The sequence below is a fragment of the Macrotis lagotis genome, chromosome X (genome assembly GCF_037893015.1).
Source record: "Macrotis lagotis isolate mMagLag1 chromosome X, bilby.v1.9.chrom.fasta, whole genome shotgun sequence".
Classification (NCBI taxonomy): Eukaryota; Metazoa; Chordata; class Mammalia; order Peramelemorphia; family Peramelidae; genus Macrotis; species Macrotis lagotis.
Genome location: NC_133666.1, coordinates 696,447,595 through 696,469,361, shown reverse-complemented (window position 1 = coordinate 696,469,361; position 21,767 = coordinate 696,447,595). Strand labels below are relative to the sequence as shown.

The 21,767-nt window shown below is 45.1% G+C and overlaps 1 pseudogene; it reads right to left on the bottom strand.

Moving 5' to 3' along the window:
- Positions 1 to 19,456: 19,456 nt before the first annotated feature.
- On the bottom strand, positions 19,457 to 19,980 carry LOC141498156 (large ribosomal subunit protein uL23-like; annotated as a pseudogene).
- Positions 19,981 to 21,767: the final 1,787 nt, after the last annotated feature.

The window sequence follows — 21,767 nt, the reverse complement described above, 5'->3', positions numbered from 1 at the left end:
GAGCCTTTGGGTGTCTCAATCTCTCTTTTCTTCAGAATCAGAGGAAGATTCCTGATGAGGCAAAACCTGGAGATGAAAGGACTCCAGACATGAGATCAATGAGCTCCTGATCCTCTTTCCCAGCCCATCCCAGACTCAAAGACTTGGAGTTGAGACTGCATAGAAAACATTTAGGGTGACCCTAGCTTTTCAGATGGTAATCCTGGACTCAGAGAGGGTCCCATAGCTACTAAGTAGAAGAATTGAGTCTCCAACCCATCAATTCTCCTAGCCCTATGCTGCCACCCCCAAGTGAAAAAATGTCCCCCTATCACTGCTGTTAAACCCCACTCTCCTGGGATCTCTGCTGTGTGACCTTGGAGTAGCAGTCCCAAGGTGGGGGGGCTGTGAACGGAGATTCTCAGTACCATGAATAAGATTAGTACATTACAAAGTCCATAGGGAGTTGGAGGGAAGGTGATCAGCACCTTGACTGAGGATAGCAGAGGACAAAGGCCATAGGAGCCGTACAGGAGGTGACCACACCATGGCTAGAGATAATGGCAGGACCTGTTCCATCAATTTGATAGGTACAGAAAGTTGCTTCAGCTGGATCTGAGTTGTTTGGGGTAGCTATTGTGGGGTGGGAGAAGGAGGGAAACTCAGGAGGATGGAGAGTGGTACATACTTTCAGTAATTTAAAATTTGGCACGCTAGTCCATGGAATTGGAGAGTGGGCTTCATAGTTCATGAAGCAAATTTCATGGAATTTCCAAATTGAAAGATGCCATCCAGAAATCCCCAGAGATTGGGAGTGACCATTCAACCTGGACTTGAAGACTTCTAAGGAGGAAGAACCAGTATCTTCTTTCCAAAACAGCTCAAGTCTCTCTAGGACCTTTCATATGAAGATGCTTTTTTGGATATCAAATATCAAATTCAAATTTGCCTTTTTGAAATTTTCCCATGGTATAACATGTTCTACATTCCCCCTCCTCCCATTCAAAAATAGAAATCTGATTTCTCCTCCATGTGACAGTCCTCCATATCCCTAAAGACAGCTTTCATGACCCTCCCCAATCCTGCCAAAGATTCCTCCAAGCTAAACATGTTCACCCAATCCTCATTTGGTATGGCCTTTAAGGTTCTTCCCCATCCGGTTGCACTTCTCTGGACATTCTCCAATTTATTGATGTTCTTTCTAAACTGTGGTGGTCTGAAAGGAAGCCTGACTTGGAAGATACTTACCTCCTCATCCCTGGAAGCCACGCCTCTTTTTAGTAAACTTCAGAGTCACATTAGGAAAATAATTCAAGGAGTCATGTCTTCATCAGCTTTCCTCCCCGTCCTGGTCACCTGTGCAAGTGGGTTGTGTTTGAGGCCCCCAGAGGGGGGAGTATGGGCATGTCTCCAGGAATGTGATGACAAGCCAGTCCTGAGGGTTGTATTTCTGGAACAGCAGTTGACCAAACTTCTGCCCAGATGTTCTGAATAGCGTTCTTCATTCATTTGGATTTTCCTATGTTAGACCAAAGTCTCTTGCATCATGTCTATGTTCTCTTCCCTTTTTAATTAACAGGCATTTATTTTTCTCTTCCTACTCCCATCTTTTCCTCTAATGAAAAGAAAAAGATTTTCTTTTTAAAACCATGTACTGAAGTATTTTGAATGAGTATAGAACTCAAGGTGATAAGGCTTGATGCAGAGAACCTGTCCCCAACAAGAACATTGGAAGGACATCTCCAGGGAATACTTGTTCCCCTGGGTTTTGGGACTGGACATCCCCTACCTCAATGGCAAACCTCTTTTGTGTTCCTGTCCCCCTGTTTTATGTCTGACTTGATATTTATAACAAGAACCATCAGAAAAAAAAACCGCTCTTTTTGTTGCACCTTTCTAGGAATCTTCCCTGATTTTGCCCCAGGGGTCAAAAACTCATCTTTGGAAGCAGACTTGCAAGGCTCCATTTTGCCAAACTTGATCAAATGCTTCTCCAGGGTGAATAAAGAGAACACGCAGTGGGATCTGGCCTTCTCTATGTCTTTCAGCTAATCCCATGACTGTAAAGATGTGGTCAGCAGGGGAATCTCATCTGTGAGAGCCTGTCTGGAAATTTTTATGAAAAGAGGTAGCCGAGAGGAGAAGAGAGACTTCCCTTGGACTCAAGAGGGTAGGCTACTTGTGTCTGCTTGCCTGTCAAGGAAATAATTGAAATATACCTCACATCTCAAAAGAATTTTTGCTGAAATAAGTGCAAAGATTTCATCGCCTGGTGGAATTCTTCTAACAAATCTGATGAGGTTAAAGCCACAGAATCACGAGATTGTAGATTTAAAGGTAGAACAGCCACGGACTCCAACTGTCTCATTTTACAGAGGAGGACACTGAGGCCCAGAGAATTTAAGTTTCTTACCAGAACCAAAGAGCTAGTAAGTATTCAAGGCAGAATTCAAACTCAAGGCTTCCTGACCTCAAATCCAGTGCTCTGTCTTGTTTTGTAGCTGCTTTAAAGTTACGAAGAAGCCAAAATTTTATCCTAATTTAAGGAAATCAAGGTTGCAAATAATTAAGGTCTCTTAGTTAATTGACCATTCCGCCTATTCAGTATAATTGTTTCCCTTTCACTCCATGCATGCAATAGCAATTCCTACCTCATCCTTCCACTGAAATTGGTCTCTACAAAAATCAGGGATCTCTAAATTGTCAAACCCAGTGGCCTTTTTTTTCAATCTGCATTCTCTTCGACTCCTTGACACGTGTTCACTCTCTCCTTGATCCTCTCTTCTAGCTAGTTTTTCAGAACAGAATACCCTCTCTTTTTTCCTGGTTCTCCTCCCTCTCTGACCACCCCTTCTCTGTCTCCTTTGCTGGATCCTTCTCCCTCTAATTAGAGATGTTCTTCAGGGCTCTGTTCTGGGCCCTCTGATCTGCTTCCTATATACTCTGGTATCCCCCAAATTATTGCGTATTTACCTCCCTCTGAATAAAAAGGTTATTTTCCCCACCCAAATGGAAAGTTTTTAAGGGCAGGGAGGAGCACCATTTTTGTCTTTACTGCCAGTATCTAACCCAAGCCCTGGTAGATAGAAGATACTGGCCTATCATGCTTGTTGGATTGAACAGAACTTCAACCATCCAGGAAATCCAGGATGCATTTCTGGATTATTCTCACAAAAGTTTTGTTCCCATGATAGAACAGGTAGAGGCTCCATAATGGTTGATGTGTACTTGGCCCTTCCTTGGTGATGACAATAAAGTCTGAGATTTTGTTCTAAGACTTAACAGTCTCCTTTCATTCACAAACCTTTCGAATTCAATCCTTCAAACTTGTATCAGACCCAGCATGAATATCCTCTGTGGGTTCTAAGGACAGCCCTCAACAAAAGGAACTAGGGAGATGCCCCTTCTTTCCATTTCCTAGATCTCTGCCCTTTCTCTGATACCTCATTTCTAAACCAGAACATTCTCTTTTCCTGTGTAAACAAATCTGTTTATGCTCTGGAAGTGTTTGGGGACAGAAGGCAAGAGAAGGAAGGAATAGAACCAAGATCTGAACTCAGATCTCCAAACTCTCAGTCTGAGCTTCTTCCTGTTCCTCCTGAAGTAGCCGCAACACTTACTCTCCTGGAGGGAGAAAGTCCATGGCCACCTGTTTGCTTTGTATGTCTAACCCTCCTTCTGTCTGAAAGTCAGAGGCCCTTCTCAGACTGTGGCAGCTTCCCTTTTCTCCCCGTGATGTCTCCATGGTAACAGGGCTCCTTGGCAGGCAGGGTCTGAAGTGGGATTTAGGGATACATGAAATGGGGGGACAGCCCAAGAGTTCCAGAGGGAGTCTCGAGTTCAGACTGGAGAGAGGAAGAGGACTCCCAGGAGACACTGAGCTGCCTTGTGTGTGGTTGGGGGCAGAGCAATTCTCAAATACGTGACCATCATCATTCCGGTTCAGAAAAAAAAGTACAGTCTATGTCTTCCCCTCCTCCTCCAATTGCAGCCTATTGGTTCTGAGTGTCACTTGGGATAGAGTGAAGGTGTGAACAATATGAAAGAATGTATGAGAAAGAAGGGAGGAAAGAAGGAGGAAGGAAAGAAGAGAGGAAAGGAGGAAGGAAGGAAGCAAGGAAGGGAGAGAGGAAGGAGGGAAGGGAGGGAGGGAGGAAGGAGGGAGGAAGGAAGCAAGGAAGGGAGGAAGGAAGGAAGGAAGGAAGGAGGGAGGGAGGGAGGAAGGAAGGAAGGGAGAGAGGAAGGAAGGAGAGGAGGGAGGGAGGAAGGGAGGGAGGAGGGAGGGAGGGAGGAAGGAAGCAAGAAAGGGAGGAAGGAAGGAGGGGAGGGAGGGAGGGAGGAAGGAAGGAAATGAGGGAGGAGAGAGGGAGGGAGGAAGGGAGGGAGGAGGGAGGAAGGGAGGAAGGGAGGGAGGAAGGAAGGAAGGAAGGGAGGGAGGGAGGAAGAAGGGGAAGGAAGAAACAAGGAAGAGGGAATGGAGGGAGAGAGGGAGGGAGGGAAGGAGGGAGGGAGGGTAGAAGGGAGGAAAGGAGGGATGGAAGGAAGGAGGGAAGGAAGGGATAAAGTCAGGTCAGTCCCTTTTTTCTTCCTCACCAGCACAGTGGAGCCAAGCCAGGACCTTAATGGAATAATTGGCAGGGGAGGCAGCCTGTTGCTGACTTATGAATGTAGAATCCCCTGAGCTGGAGGGGGTAGGAGTATTAGAGTCTGAACTAGTCAGACAAGAGACTGGGCCAAAGCCAGGGTCAGCCCAGCAATATCTGCACTCTCGTTCCTACAGGTCTTCCCACAGTCCTTTGCTTTCCTCCTGATTGACCCCTGTGTGAGGCTATACAAGGGACCTTCGCTGACCCCATTTGACAAAGGAGTGTAAAGCTGAGAGGTTAAGTTACTTGTATAGGGTCACACAGTTATGAAATTATACAATTTTTAAGGAGTTTTATTGAAAGCTTCCAATTGGCAGGTTGGAAAGAGTACCACTCTTGGGTTATAGGGGCAAAGCTCTACAGCTGGGAGCCATCAGAAAGGTTATCTAGTTCAATTTCTTCACTTTCCCCCCATTAAATAAGATTTTATTTTTTTTCCAATTGCAAGTAAAAAATTTGCCTCCTCCACAGCTCTGAGGCAAGGGCCAGGGCTCCCTCCTCTCTAAAGCCTTTGTTCCAAGACCCAGCCAATCTTGGGTCCTGGGATTCCCACCTACATTAGCTTTAAAAACAGACTGAACCAAACCGCCCAAAGCCCCATGTCTCCCTCTTACCTTAGGGCTGGGCCATGAGCAGCCACTGGACACCTGTCTCAGTGTCTGGGCCAGAGGGAGGAGACAGGATACAAGAACAATAGCGATTATAATTACAGAATCACAACTAACTATGCCTACAAACACCACAAGATGCATTCAGTGTGCTCTCGGGTCAAAGTTTAGTCTTAAAGAAAAGATGAGGAAAACGCATCTCTCTGTTTTCAGGGTAGAGATGGGGGCCTACGGCTATGGAATATCGCATATATCCCAGGCATCAAATGTGATACTTGTGTTAGGTTTAATGAATTTTTCTCCTCACTACTGAGGAGAAAGAAAAGAAAAGTACAGATGACATAAAATTATATACATATATATATAAAATATATAGATAATGAAATCATTTATTGATCTATAAATTATTTATTAACCATAACAATATCCAGTGAAACTATATCTTTATTGCTTAGAGGTTCACAAAACATTTTCCTTTCAATATTCCTAGGGGAAGATTGGACAATTGACAATGAGAGGTCCTGGGTTAAATTCTGACTTTATGACCTATCCTGGCTAATTCTGATTCCCTATCTAAACTTGAGCCTCAATTTCCTTATTTATAAAATAAGGAATTGAGACTAGAGCACTCCCCTCAATAGAAAGGATCACTCTTTTCTTGTGTCTCCAGTAACACCTCACTGAGCAGGGAGATGCCTGGGATATTCTGAAAAACTGATGATCTAGGAGACTATGGAGGTCCCTGACATAGGAGACCCAGGTCTTGAAAGTAATCCTTGTCCTGTGGAGCTTCCCATGTCCCTCAGAGAAGGTTGTGCACACTAGTGTGGACATGGGGGAGGACCAGAGATGTGAAGACCATAAAAGTCTTATACTTAGTAGGTGTGAATGAATGAATAAATGAATGGATGGATAGATAGAAGAATGGATGGATGGATGGATGGATGGATGGATGGATGGATGGATGGATGGATGGATGGAATGGATGGATGGATGGATGGATGGATGGATGGATGGATGGATGGATGGATGCATGGATGCATGGATGCATGGATGCATGGATGCATGGATAGATGGATGGATGCATGGATGGATGCATGGAAGGATGAATAGGCCTACTATGTCCCAGATGCCAAGACAGTTCCTTACCTCAATGAATTTTCATTCAAGTGGGAGAAAATAATTGTATAGAGCAGTGTTGGTTAGAGAAGAGACAGCTGGTCTGGGAAGTCCCAGGGAAAGGGAATGGAGCACTGGGGAACCCACCAGTATGTCTGTTTTCTAGAAGCCATGGTTGTGTTGACTTTCTCATCATACAGTGAGCATCTAAGAAATGCTTGGTGACTGACTATTAACTGGCCAACTACAGTTTCCACCTCTCCCTCTGCTTTGAAGCTCCAAACCCTGTTTTGTCCAGACAGTGACCTCCAAGTTCTCAGTTCTCTCTCAGACCAGGGCTCCTGCACCACCCTCTCCATCCTTCCCTTTCTTGAGCTCTGTCCATGAGTCATGCTCACTATCTGCTGCCTTTGCCTCTCCCTCTAGGATGAAATTACAGAAAAGCCTACTGACTGAGTCCACTATCATTTATATTATTACATCACCGGGTCCTCCCTTGAGCAAGGCAACCGACCCTACGGCTCTGCTTCGTTCTCCTGCTCTCTTCCAAACCTTCTTATCCCTCCTCAAAACTTCCACAGCTCTTCTTTTCCCCACTGTCTCAGCTGAGAATTCCTCTTTATTTTGTATTGGGGAAAGGGGAAATGAAGCTGTTTGCTAAGACCTTCCTCTTTTCCCCTCCTCCTCATCTCCTGAATCCCAGATGCCATCTGCTACTCTCTTCTGCTTCACCCCAGACTCATATGAGAAGGTGGCCTTTTCCTTTGCCAAAATCAGACCTCTGGAGCAGCTAGGTGGCATAGTGGAGATAGAGCATTGGCCCTGGAGATAGGAGGACCTAGTCCACAGACACTTCATAATGACCTAGCTGTGTGACCTTGGGCAAGCCACTTAACCCTATTGCCTCACTAAAGCAACAACAACAAAAAACAGACCTCTATGAACATAAGTGATCCCCTTGCATTCTGTCTCCTCCAATGCATTTCCCCTTCTACCACCCCCATTCTCACTTGCCTTCAATCTCTCCCCGTCTACTGCCAACAAATATTTTTGTCTTCCCTCCTCCATTCTCAAACCCTTCACATCCATCCCGACTATTTGTCCATCTGATATCTCCCCTTTTCTCCTCCCTCTAGGACAAAACTAGAGAAAATCATAAAACTATATTGACGGAGTCCACCACCATTTATATTATTCTATAACTGGATCTTTTGTGTCTAAATTTCCTGAGAAGATGTCTATAGGAAAGTAGAGTCGATATTGGAGTAACAAGTACACTGAACTCCCCCCACCCTTAAACTCCTCCAAACAGATTCATAAAATGAACCAGACCAAATCCATTAAGAGAAATCTAAGAAAAAACCACAGTGAGTCATTTTTTCTACCCAGGTCAACATGGGAGACAGACAGAAGCCCATTTGTAGATGGATATTGGCTCCAACTAGGGAAGAGGTCTAAAGGAATAGGCATCTCAACTGGTAGCTCTTCTGTCCACTACTCAATTCTAGATCACATATCAGAGTAGACTGAGGCAGAGGGTAAAGAGTGGCTGTTGATTCTAGGCATCTTGGGAGAGGAGCAGACTCAGAAACCAGCATCAATGTGGCTCAGACCACAGGTGCAGAGATGGGTCTCAGTTCCATTTTTGATGCTTTAGGCTGACCAGGAGTCCCAGGCTTTCCTTGGGGGGAGAGGGCTGAGCTGATCACACTTTCACCTGCCCAGTTCCCCTCTTCTACTCTCTACCCACATGTTGCAGCCTTGCCTTCCCCTATCTCTAGATTCCTTGGATACCCCTGACTTCAGCCTTGAGCATCCTTCTGAATATCTGTCTCATAATGAAACTGAGCATTCAGTTCTGGCCCTGCTCAAACCCGAGTCCAGGTCAGCGACTTACAGAGCTCAGACCCTGGGGAGCAATCAGAGCCCCTTTGACAGTCACTGAAAGCTTGCAAGTCCCCAGACTAAATTGTCCCTGAGACCCTAGGCTAGGTGGCACAATGGATAAAGCACCAGCCCTGGAGTCAGTAGTACCTGGGTTCAAATCCGGTCTCAAACACTTAATAATTACTTAGCTGTGTGGCCTTGGGCCAGCCACTTAACCCCATTTGCCTTGTAAAAACCTAAAGAATCAGAAACAACCAAATAAAAAATAACCCTACCATAAAAAAAAAACTACTATAATGACAGGGACACTTCAGACTCAAACCCAGAGGAGGGGAATGACTCCAAGCAAAGACTCAAAGAAAATAAATTAAAAAAAAAAACTGGATACAGATTCAGCAAGTATTCCTGAAAGAAATGAAGCAAGAGTTTTTAAAAGAGCTTAAAATGTTGGGGTGGTGTGTGTGTGTGTGTGTGTGTGTGTGTAACAAATGAAATGAAATGAAAGTACCAGAGGGAAAAAAAATTTGGAAAAGAAATGAGAGCTATGGAAGAAAGAACTGGAAAGAGAATTAGCAACTTGGCACAAAAGAAACAAAACCTTGTCAAAGCAACAAACTATAAAAATGAGAATGGGGGTGGCTAGGTGGCGCAATGGATAGAGCACCAGCCCTGGAGTCAGGAGGACCTGAGTTCAAATCCGACCTCAGACACTTAAATAATGACCTAGCTGTGTGGCCTTGGGCAAGCCACTTAACCCCACTGCCTTGCAAAATAAAAAAAAAAAATCATTGGACTACAAGTGAGTGTCTATGTGCATAAATGTGCTTGGTTTAGATATCTAGGTATAAGAATGGATATCCATGATTAATTGTAGCCTTCTTTGGTGGGAGGAGGGGAGAAATAAAGTAAAAAGTGTATAGCAGAGGACTGAGAAAATCAACAAGGAAGCAAAGAAAACCTGGACAGATTCGAAAACTGTGCATATTTATTATATAGATTTCCTTAAATGGAAATTTATTGTTTTGTATTGAATCCTCTGTTCTGGACTCTAGTGCACATGGCAATGTTTTTTTTTTCTTTTCTCATTTTGTTTTTAAGCTTAAAATAAAAAAAAAAATTCCAAAAAAAAATCACTGGACTACCCAAATGATGTGACCAGAAAAATAAAAATAAAAAGCTTATAGACATTATATTTCTAGAAATCTTTTTTAAAAATTTTTTTAGATCTCTTAGAAACAGAAGGAAAAGTGGAAATAGAATGAATTGAGATGCAGTTATGAGATGAGTTTATGGAAACTGGTGGTAAAGAGGACAGAGGAGCCTCCTACTCCCGCCTCATAAATTCATAGAATTATAGTCCTGGCTGGCAAAGACCCTAGGATAGAAAAAGAAAATTAGTACAGCCCTTCCCCTAGGGCTTCAGGGAAAGAATTCTTAATAATATTCCTTACAACATCTTTGCAAAGGGAGGCTGTGCAGGTATCGTTGCCCCCAAGATGTCGATAAAGAAACTGAGGCCCCAGGAAGGAATGGGACTTTCTGAAGATTGTGCACTAGTGACGGTTTGAGTCCAGCGTTCTTGCCTTCTAATTTTATGAGTTCCTCACCTCATCCTGTAGACCTGGCCATCAGAGCCAGGATGTGTAGCCAGACCTTCTGACTCCAAGACACACGAGACTTCTAGGAGTCCTGAGAACAGAACGGGGAGGGGTCTTAGAACAGCAAATGTCTCAACTGGAGGGGTCCTAGAACAGGGAAGGTCAGAGTTGGAGGGGTCCTAGAACAGGGAGGGGTCTCAAAACAGATAAAGTTGAGGCTGAAAGCCCCTTAGAGGTCATCTGGTCTAACCTTCTTTTACCATGGTGGAAACTAATGGCTAGAGGGGACCTCTTCAAGGTCAAATAGCCTGTTGGAGGTTACCAGCAGATTTGGCCCCCAACTCTCCTAATGAAGCACTCTTGATTCTCTTCACTCTACAAAGCTGCTTCCCCCTACGGTTGACAGAACCTTTTTCAGCTGCCCCCACTCACTGGGTCCCAGCCCCCTCCCACTGCCCTTCCCAATGGGAGAACCAGGCTCCCTCCTTCTGGAACTGGGTGATGGACGGCACGAGCCACTGAGAACGGATGACTTTGCCCTAATCCTCCTGCAACTTTTCTTCCCCTCATTGATTTAAGTCTCTAGCTGAGGATTGACTTTCCCAGCTCAATATTTATTGTGGCTTCAGAGCCTTTGAAAGAAGGCATTTTAGCCGAGGTGCTGACGGATGGATGGGGTGGAAGCTGTGAGGCTGTCCCTGGGTCCCAGAAAGGTCCCATCTGTCCCCCTGAGACACTCTTCTGTGACCTTGTCATTTGGGGGCCTCCTGCAGCCCCCAGTCTCTAGGGCCCAATTTCCCCAGAGAAGGCCCTGCAAACAGATGGAAGTAGACCATAGAAAGCTGCCCCTGTCTCCAGCCTAGGCTCCTTCTCTTCATCCCCCCTCCCCGACTCCAGGAGAGCAAGTCCTTAGGTGACAGCAGTGGAGAGAATCCCGTGGGGACTGAATGTTTACCCTAAAAGCTATTCCCACCCCCCCAGCTCTTTGAGGTTTGCCAAAGGTGGGCAGAGACCTGGCTGCCTATTGAGCCCTAAGCCCTTACTCTCCCCTCTTTCCATCAATCAACTCAAGAATCTTTTAAGACAAATGGAGACATTTCTGAGCCACAGATAGTCAGGAACGTGGCATTGAATACTGGAATCAGAGATCACTTTAAAAAAATCAAGCTAAAGCTCTCATTTTACAGATGAGGGGGGAAAAAAGGCCTAAAGAGGTGAGTGGGGGTTCCAGAAGACAAAGAATTGGGGAAATGGTTGGATCCAGAAGCCTAGCTCCCTAACTTCCAGGGCTCAGAATGTTCTGGGGTAAACAGCAGTCTACCCAGCTAGGTGGATTTGGACCTGGTTAAATAATGAACCTGAAAAGCTAGGATTATGTGGGCCAAACTGGCAGCCCCTACTGGCCTGACCAGAGAGCTGGGCTCCACCCTGTGCTATTTACCATGTTTGTCTGATGACTTGGATAAAGACAGATGGCACACGTCCTATTTGTCAGTGCCATGAAGCTAGGCTGGGTGGGACAGCTTATGATTAGATGATAGGGTCAGAATCTTAAAAAGTCTCAATAGTCCACTATCAGGGCCAGAACCCTTTTATACTCTGAGGATCCCCACTCCCCTTTTGTTAATAATTATTGATATGTATTGTACATACTTTAGAAATGAAAATATCTTAGGGTTATTATGAAAATTCTTTTGACCCAAAGGACCCATTCAAAGGGTCCTTAAACTCTGCTCCAGAACTTTGGACTGGATCTAATAAGTTGGAATTTCAGAGGACTCAAGGCTCTCAGGTTCAAGAAATCAGCTTCAAAAGTATAAGATGGGGGGGTGTTGACAGACAGTGAGTTGTCTGAAAAAAAATCCGGGGGTTTTAATAAGCTGCACGCCTAATAGGAGTTAGCATCATCTTGTGGCAGTCAAAATAAAAGCTTAGGCTGGGTTGCATGGGGAAACAGGAGGTGAGACATAAGATCGACTCAAAAGGAGGTTTGTCAGTTATATAAACACATTAAAGGTTGAAATATGTCCCAGCAGGAGGAAAACATATCGGTTTTGTTTATTTCCTTCTCCCATATATTTTCAGGGATGAACTAAAGTGTTTGGAAGTGAGGAATCCTGGGTCCCTTGGCAGGTCACCAAAAGAGTAGTGGTCACTGTCTCCAAAACAGTGGTTGACTAAATATGGATTGGCCATTGGAAACTGGGCAAGTGTGAAATTATCCTGACCCCAGTTGGTCCCGGAGAGGTCCAAGAGTGTCCCTCCCTCCCTTCTTTGCAGACTTTGGAACATGGCCTGAAATGTCAGGCATGGGTGATGTGATGGGTAGTTTTGCTGAATTGATTTTTTCTCTTTTTAAAATCTTCCCTTTTAGGTCTGACTTTCTGGAAGGGGGAGAGACATTTTGGGAACTTTAGGTGATGTGAAAACAAAAAAATAAAATTTTTCTAAAAAGGAAAAAAGCCAGTACATGGACTTTCTGACCCTAAGTCAGACAGAGACTCCTGATTGATATACAGCCCTTGACCAGGGGAAAGAGTTATCAGTGGAAAAAGTGGACACATATAATGGACATGTGGACACCCACATGGGGAAGAATGCCAGTGTTGGGGACACAGAAGTAGGGAGCAAACAAGTGGAAGGGTAATTTATGCTTCTGATACTGTGGGGCCACCAGTGTCTTCTGGGGGTGCCGTTGGGCCACTCCTGAGCTCCTCCCTGCTGGTTTCCCATGGCCAGCATCTCTGCTGGATGGTTGTTGGTGCCAGCTGCTCCTTCCTGTGGCTTTCATTGGATCAATGCTCTGCTAGTCTCATGATGTCAGGAACCCTGGACAAGGACTATGGAGGTTCTGCTTTCAGGTGGCTCCAGTCACCATCTCTGGGAACCACCTCCCTCCCAAGACAGCCCACCTTGGTTCCCATTCCCCAGTAAATATACCTTTCCCTTCTTGGGACATACATTTCCCCAGGGAAGGAAGAAGAAACTCTCTTCATTCAGGGCTTAGCACAGCACTAGCCCACCATCTCCAACTACCTATTGAATAACTGGAGCTAAACTGAACTCATCATCTTCACTCCCAGCCTCCTCTCTTGTGAGCATCCTTATCTCTGTGGAGGGTACCGCCATTGTCTTCCTGTACAATCACAAGCTCACGGCTTCTCCCTCCATGTCAGTGCCAATGTTTCCATCTCATCTCATCTCTCCTATCCACCCCTTGCTCCTGACCCCCTGACTCAGATGACTCTGGAGGAGAAAGTGAGGCTGTTAATTTAGCACAGCCCCCCCCCCCATTTAAATCCAACTCACTTCCATGTCATGGCGTCACCTCCCAGATGTCATGGCCTTCTTGGAGAACAAACAACTCACTTGACTATATCCTGAAAACTAATGAGTTTGCCCAGTAATTGGTCTCCTTGCCTCTATGATACAAATAAATACCAAAAGCTGTCCCCCTCCCTCAAAGAGCTCCCAGTCTAATGGGGAAGACAACATTCAAAACAAGATAATGAAGGGCAAATTAGCAATGATCGTTGAGTATTAAGGGGGGCTTTTTGAGGAGAGTGGGAGACAGATGTGACATCAGGGAAGCAGAGGGAGGAGATAAGGGCGGGGTGATTCCAGGCAAGGATGGTCATGGAGGACCCTGGGACTAAGGGATGTGGTCTGGTTCAAAGACAGTCTGGAGACCAGTGTCCCTGGAGTGGAGAATAAGGCAGGTGGGGGTTGTACACAAGATGACCCAAAAGGTCAGAATGAGCTGGGTTATCAACAGAGAGATTAGAGGCTTTTACAGCTGATCCTGGAAGTAATAGGGAGCCAGGGGAGTTTACTGGGGGGAAGGGAGAATGGTGAGATGGTCAGACCTGGGCTTTAGGGAGAGGGATTTGCTGGTGGCTCTTCCCTCTCCAATCCTTCCCTGCCCCAGATGTGAAGGATTTTTTAAAGCATAAATCTCCCCATGTCATTCTCTTGCTCAAATGCTTCAGAGGCTTCTTCCTGCATATCTGATTTTTAAGATGAGTCCCCAAGCTGACATTGAAAGTCCTCAGAGATTTTCTTGTGGCTTCCCTTTCTCACTATTTGAATATCACTGAACAGATTCAACAGGGTCCAGCAGAGAAGGCTCTGTACCTGGAAACAGCAAACCCTGAGTTCAAATCCTATCCCAGATATGTCCTAACTCTGTGACCCTGGACAGATCACTTAGTTTCCCTGGGCCTGTCTCTTTAACTGTAAAATGGAGGCCTAGAAGGGTTCTGGGGTGCCTTCTAGCTCCCCATTTAAGATCTTATGAATTTAATTGAATTATATTCCTTATTCTCTAAAAGACTGGTCAAGTCAAATAGCAAAAGGAGAGCAGAGACCTTTAAATATCAAACTCAGAGAGCAGAACCCCAGTCATGGATCCTACAGACATGGAGTGTGAATGAATTGGAGACGTTCTAAATGGGATTCTTCTCTCTAGCATTCCAAAAAAGTGGTCATCTAAGCAGACTTAGAGTGACGGGCATCTCACTACTTACAGAGGCAATTCCACTCCCTTTGGGGCAGCTCTCATTATTAGGAAGGTTGGTTGGTTGGGTTTTAACATCAAACAGAACCTGCCTTTCTACAACTTCCCCTCCTGTCCCCTGCCCCACCCCCTTATTCTCATTCTACCCACTGGCTCCAAGCAAGAGGAGGTTAATCCTTCTGAAAAATTCTTTGGGGAGCAGCTTCATGTGGAAGTCATCTCTGCTGCAATTTTCTGAAAGCAGACTTGGGATCAGACCCAGGATCCTAAGGAAACGGGTTTATAAAACCCTCCTGCCCCCTATCTTCAAATAGTCAACTGCAGGATTGGCTTCCTTAGAATGCTAAATTGGAGGATTAGGAATTTAAAAGTGGGGGGATGAGGGAGGGAGACCATGGAACAGGGGAACAGCATGATGGAGCAGAGTCCTGCATCACCGGTGAACCTGGAGACAGTGTCCTCTCGGGGGCCCTGATTCTCTGTTAAATAGAGTCATCAAGCCTATACTAATTACCGAAGGGTTAATAGAAACAAAGAGATGTAAAGCAATTGTCAGTATAATGGGGTGGGGGAACATAAGGACTGTAAGTCAGTCATTGTTCCATTGACATTGTCCAAAGACACTGGAGGAGTTTGCCATTTCCTTCTACAGCTCATTTGACAGATGAGGAAACTGAAGCAAACAGGGCATAGTGACTTGTCCAGGATCATGTAGTTATTAAGTGTCTGAGCCGGAATTTGAACTCAGGTCCTCCTGACTCCAGGCCTGGTACCACCTCACTGCCAAATGGATTTAGGAATTCCTGTATGGAAATTACCTCCATTGGTGCAGATGGGCAACCTGTGATTTTATCATTTTAATTTCCTGAGAGGTCAAAGAATCAGATTCAGAACTAAGAGGGATCTCAAGGGTTATCTTATCCAATCCCTTTGTTTTACAGAGGAGGAAACTGAGCCCTCGGGAAGTTAAGTGATTTGCCCAAGGTCACACAGATGATCAGCATTGGAGGACTGGATTTGAATTCAAATCTTCCTGACTCCTATCCAGTTCTCTCTCTGTATGTCTCTGTCTCTGTCTCTGTCGTTCTCTATCTCTCTGTCTCTGTCTCTGTCTCTCTGTCTCTTCTTTTTCTTCCCTTTCCTCCTCCTCTTCTGTCTCCCCTTTCTCTTCTTCTCTTCCTCTCTTTCATATAAATATAAAAAATATATGCACACACACATATAGACATTATATATCTTATTCCATATAATATATATTATAGCTATTACTCCAACTCCCTCCATGAAACTTATCATTTTCAATTTGCACAAACCCATTATTATCTGGTTTCTATTAAAAAGCAGCCCCTAGTAATAGGGAGCTCAGCATCTAAAGATTTGAGCTGAAGGCTCACAGAACCTCTAATAGTGGGTTTCTTAACCCTTTTGTGTCCTGAATCCCTTTGTTTCCTGAAGCCCCTAGACAGATCCCTTCTCAGAATCATGTTTTCAAATGCATAAAATGAAATACATAGAATTACAAAAGAAATCAATTCTCCTGATATATAGTTATGATATTTAAGGGGAAACATTCATAGACCCTAGGTTAGGACACCTGAGAAATGCAACTCCATCTAGTTACAAGTGAGGAGAAGGGAACCCAGAGAGAGGAAAGGGCATGACCAGTCTCCCAGCTGGTAAGTGATTGAGCCAGATCTCCCATTTCAGAAGCCAATGTCATTCCTGCTCCCCGCCACCCCCAGCTGCCTCCAGTTGGAACCACTCTCGCTGGAGTATTAGAGGTTATTTCAATATTTTCCTAAAATAATTCTTTTTTATCGGAAGCCAGTCATCTTCAAGTTGGTCCTTGGTCAAGCCCCGGGTTTCACGGTGTTCATTGTTCATCCATCTTCAGAGAACCAAAGAAAAAGTTTCATGCTGGGAGGTCAACAGAATTACCAAGTTCCCTTCTGAGTTTGAACCTCAGACTTGGTCACCTCTTTCTTGAGCCCCCCTTCCCTCCTCGGGCCTATCAAGACATTATTCTGTATTTGCCACAGGGAATGGTCAACAACAGTTCTCCCTACCCCAACACATGGAAGTGGCTCCCATGAGGGCTGAATAGTGGCTTGGGAAGATCAAAGTGAAGCCAGATGTGAACACAGGAGGTTCTAAGGAGGTTCTAAGGAGCAGCTGGCCTCTTGGTGCCCTGCCCTCTCCTGATCTAAGGAAATTGTTCAAGTTCCTGAGGGGCTATCACATGGAAGATTGCATAGCTGTGTTCTCCTGGGACCCATGGGGCACAACTCGGAGAAAGTAGGGAACATGCCTTGAGGTCAAGAAATGCTTCCCACCCATGACTGTTGTCCTAGAATAGGATGACTACTCTCCCACTCCTTGGAATCTCCAAAGAGAGCTTGAGTGACCATCTGGAGGTTATATCGGGGATCCTTTCAGGTGTGGGTCAGCCTAGATGGCCACTCAGGGCCCTCCCAACTCTTCAATCCCTGCCCCAAATTCATTGTCATTGCTTTCAGTATTTATCCATCATGGGACTCCGAAGATCATGTCATTCTGGCAATGGTCAATGCCTCTCAGATGACCCTATGGTCACCAGTCTTCAGGCTATGTCCTCCCCCAGTGGATGGTAAGCCACCTGAGGACAGGGTCTCAATTTTTGTTTTGCTTTGTTTGCCTTTGAACCCAGAGAGGCAGCATGTTGTGGTAGAATCATGAGCCAGGAAGAATTTAAGGCAAATCCTGCCTTTGACACACAAGTTGTGTGAATAATGATCTGTCTGACTAGAAATTACAGAAAAACTCCCAGCATGCACTTGGAGCTTCCCCAATCACTGAAATTAAGGGTCTGATGACTTTTCCTCCCTATCCATGGTGTCTGGTACATAGCAAAAGCCTAATAAATGTTTGTTGAGTAGTAAAGCCATGGATCACACTCAGCCAGTCTCTGCCCCCCCTTCCCCATTCAGCCCATCTACCATCGCTAGGCTCCTCTCACAAAAACAAGTCAGTGACCTCCCCATTGAGAAAGAAGATTTGTGGACTTGGGTCCAGACGAAAGTATCCTCATAATGGCTTCCACAGTCCTCATCTCAGCAGGCTTCTCCTTCTCAGATTTATAAACCTCGCTCGGCTGAGGATAAAATTAGCTAAAGAGCCAGCCGGGCGGCACGAGAGCCGATGTAGGTTCAAGCCTGGCTCTGCTTTTTACAACCTACGCAGTCTTGGCCGATCCTGGGTTGTCCTTCCTGGGTCTCATTTCCTCAAAAGGAGGATTTTGGTCTGGGTGGTGGCTCCCCTTCCTGCTCCAGATGTTGGCTGACCCAACAACAATTGGTCACTCTTGAATTAGACACTATTCTATAGATGTAGACGCTATACTATAGATGTAAAGACCTGGAAAGAATAGTCTTCTCTAGTGCAGCAAGGTCCATGTGAGTGCGTGTGTGTGTGTGTGTGTGTGTGTGTGTGTGTGTGTGTGTGTGTGTAGATCACTAATTCCCATTTCTCTTGGGTACTAAGGAATGCAAAGTATTTTTTTTCTCCTCACAACAACCCAGTGAGCAAGGCAATGTAAGAATTAATCTTCCAGATGAGAAAGCTGAGGCCCAAAGAGAAGTGACTTACCCAAGGTCACAAAATAAAGCAAAACAAAATTATAGATTAAGAAACTGAGGCCCATAGAAGAGTGACTTACCCAAGGTCACAAAACAGAATTGTAGATTAAGAAACTGATGCCTAGAGAGAAATGACTTACCTAAGGTGAGTTGGTAGCAGAGATAAAATTCTCACCTTGCTGTCCTTGTGCTAGCCATGAGCCTTCCACACCAACATAATGCCTCCTGTCAATAGGGCAACCTCTTCATCCAAACCAGGCTCTGCTCAGACTATTCAGAGCAGCCAGAGTTTTCTCCACCAGCCTCCTCCTCTCCAACTCTGCTCGCTAATGCTCCCTGATGGATCCTGACTCTTTCCCGTCATTTCCTCGAATGCTGATCAATTTTTAATGCAAAATAAAAACTGCGAGAAGGCGGACTCTTGGGCAATGCAGGCAGCTTTGCTAACTGGGCTAAATCACTGAGTGTGGGATGTCAAGGAGAGGGGAAAAGGCAAGGGTGGTGATCACTAGGAGTTGGGAGCCCTGGGTTCAGATCCCAGCCCTGCTTCCTGTATGACCTTGGATGATCACTGACCCTCCCTGGGTCTCAGGGAGGTTGGACTGGATGATCCCTGAGGGCCTCTCAGTTCTGGATCTTGGACCCTCATGGTGTGGTGGCAATTCAAGTATTATTACCTCTATTTTATTTAAAATGATAAAGCATTATCTAATTGTCAGCTATTTTTAAAAAGTATTGATTCATTTTGTTTTGTCACAACAGAGGCTTCTCAGCAAACATGAATACCATCCCCAAAGTTTCCTGAAAAACTGTCAGTTATGAATAAAAAGGAGGTATTGCTTATTATCCTCATTTAACAGAATGGGAAACTGAGGAACAGAAAGACTGATCTAGGATCTGAGGACGTAGACCTGCTGCCACCTAGTCCAATCATCACACACCCAGAGAGGAGATGGCAGAGCAGGATACTATACTAGGTTCCGCGGTGCCATGTTCCATCTTGTTCCCTGACTGTAGGGGTGACCAGAACCTTCTAGATACCTGGACCCCTTTCCCTCTCTCTCCCTCAGTGATCAGATCCCAGAAGATTTTCTTTGTGACCTTGAGCAAGTCCTTGACCTCTCCAGTTCTAAGAGGCATCTTAGGTCCCTTTGTCTGTGGCACTCTGTAAGTCTAGAACTAAAAGGAAGCTTAGAGACTACCCAATCCAATCCCCTCCTGTAAGAGACAAGGAAACTGAGGCTGAAAGGTGAAGTGATCTATTCAGGGTCACATAGCTAATGTGTATATGAATTAGTTCTTTCTGACCCATTGTCATTCAACTATTTCAGGCATGTTTTTCTTGGCATTTGGGGCTTTCTTGGCAAAGAGAGTGGAGTGGTTTGCCATTTCTTTCTCCAGATCATTTTGCAGATGAGGCAACCAGAGTCAAGTGACATCCCCAGGGTCACACAGTAAGTGTCTGAGGCTGAGTTTATTTTTTTTTCCTGGAAAACTTTTTTATTGTGGGTGAAGAAGCAGGGCAGCTGGACAGTTTAGATGATTCCAATCTTATTGGCAACATCTAAAGCACCATAGTCTGGGGCAAGCCGGACGTAGGCCTTCTTCTCTCCATCAAGCCGGATCAGTGTGTTGACATTGGCCACATCAATGTCATACAGCTTCTTTACGGCCTGCTTGATTTGGTGTTTGTTGGCCTTGACGTCCACAATGAAGAACAGGGTGTTGTTATCCTCAGTCTTTTTCATAGCAGACTCCGTGGTCAGGGGGAACTTAATGATGGCATAGTGATCAAGCTTGTTTCTTCCAGGGGCACTTTTCTGAGGGTATTTTGGCTGCCTGTGAAGCCTCAGCATCTTGGGTCTCCGGAAGGTGGGCGAGGTTCAGTTCTTCTTTTTCTTCTTCTTGTGGCTGTGGATGCTCTTCAACACCGCCTTCTTGGCCTTCAAGGCCTTGGCCTTGGCTTCTGTCTTGGTGGGGGGCGACGGCTTCCTTCTTGGCCTTCGGCATCATCTTGGGGGAAAGGGTGAGGCTGAGTTTAAATTCACGAAGATGAGTCTTCCTGACTCCATTTCCTCCAGAGTTCCATGCTTTATGGCCAACTCCTACTGGCCCTCGCTCTATCCACTGCACTCTCTTGATCTATTAATGCTGTTGGCCATCACTGGTTTACATCTTAGGGATCCCAGAGCTTCTCCCACAACAAACCAGTCAGGTAGGGAGGGCAAAGATTATTATGGCCATTTTACAGATAGGGAAACCCTCCAGGAGGTGAAATCATCTACCCATGGTCTTACAGTTAATCATCTTGTATAATGGAAAGAATAACACATTGGGAGTTAAGAAAGATTTGGGTTCAAAGTCTATCCCTGACATTTATTAGCTGTGGGACCTGGGCAATAATAACCCTAACATTTATTATTATTATTACTATTATCTTTATCATTATTATTACATTTATAAAGCAATTTAAGATTTATGTTGTACTTTATATTTTATATATCCTTCCCAATAATCCTGTGACACAACCCCATTGCTTTGCAAAAACCTAAAAACCCAACCAAAACCAAAACCAATAATCCTGTGAGATATGTTCTATGATTATCCTCATTTTGTAGCTGAGAGAACTGAAGTTAAAAAGAGGTCAAATGACTTGTCCAGGGTTACATAGCTAGTGAGAAGAATTTGAACTCAAGCCTTCCTAACTCCAAGTCTAGTGTTTTAGCCACTGAACCCCCAACAGTCATTGCTAAATCACTTGACCTCTTTGACCTTCAGTTTCCTCACCTGTAAAATGGAAAGAACAACACTTGTAACCTCTAGCTCATGACCCACAATGAGACTCAATTGTGTCTATGCACATAAAATTCTTTGTAAGCCTTAAGATGCCTTATCAAGGCCCCTTACTAGATGTCAGAGGCAGAATTTGAACCCTCACCTCTGGATTCCAGGTTCAATTACTTACTTGTTGTTACTTCTCATTGTGAGTCAACTAATTGGATAAGTTGGGCTATAGTTTGGGGAAAGGAGCTCAGGTCCAGCTCAGAGTGTGAGGAAGAGAGAATGAAGGCCTCTGGTTGGTGGCAGCAGGGGAGAGGACACCATCTGGGGTTCTTCCTGATGATGGCACCTTCAGGTGGGAAGTGTTTAAGTCCCTGAAGGGGATTTGAGTGGGAGGACCAGGACCTATAAGACCCTAGGATCTAGAGCTGGAAGGGTCCTTTGAGATGCTCTAGCTTAGCTCTGCATGATTACTTTCAGTCTCTGGTTCAAAATTTTGGAGCATACTATGGATGCTTGGATAGATGGATGGATGGATGGATGGATGGATGGATGGGTAGATGGATGGATGGATAGATGGATGGGTGGGTGGATGGGTGGGTGGGTGGGTGGATGGGTGGATGGGTGGGTGGGTGGGTGGATGGATGGGTGGGTGGATGGGTGGATGGGTGGGTGGGTGTATGGGTGGATGGGTGGATGGATGGATGGGTGGGTGGATGGGTGGATGGGTGGGTGTATGGGTGGATGGGTGGATGGATGGATGGGTGGGTGGATGGGTGGATGGGTGGATGGATGGGTGGGTGGATGGATGGATGGATGGATGGATGGGTGGATGGATGGATGGGTGGATGGATGAACACATGAACAAATGGATGAATAAATGAATGAAAAAACAAGTATTTAGTGTTTATTATATACCAAACACAAGTTCTGGGGGTACAAAGACAATAAAATAGTCACTGCCCTCAAGGGATTTACATTCTAAATGGATCTAAATGGATTCACGGGTGGGGATGGTA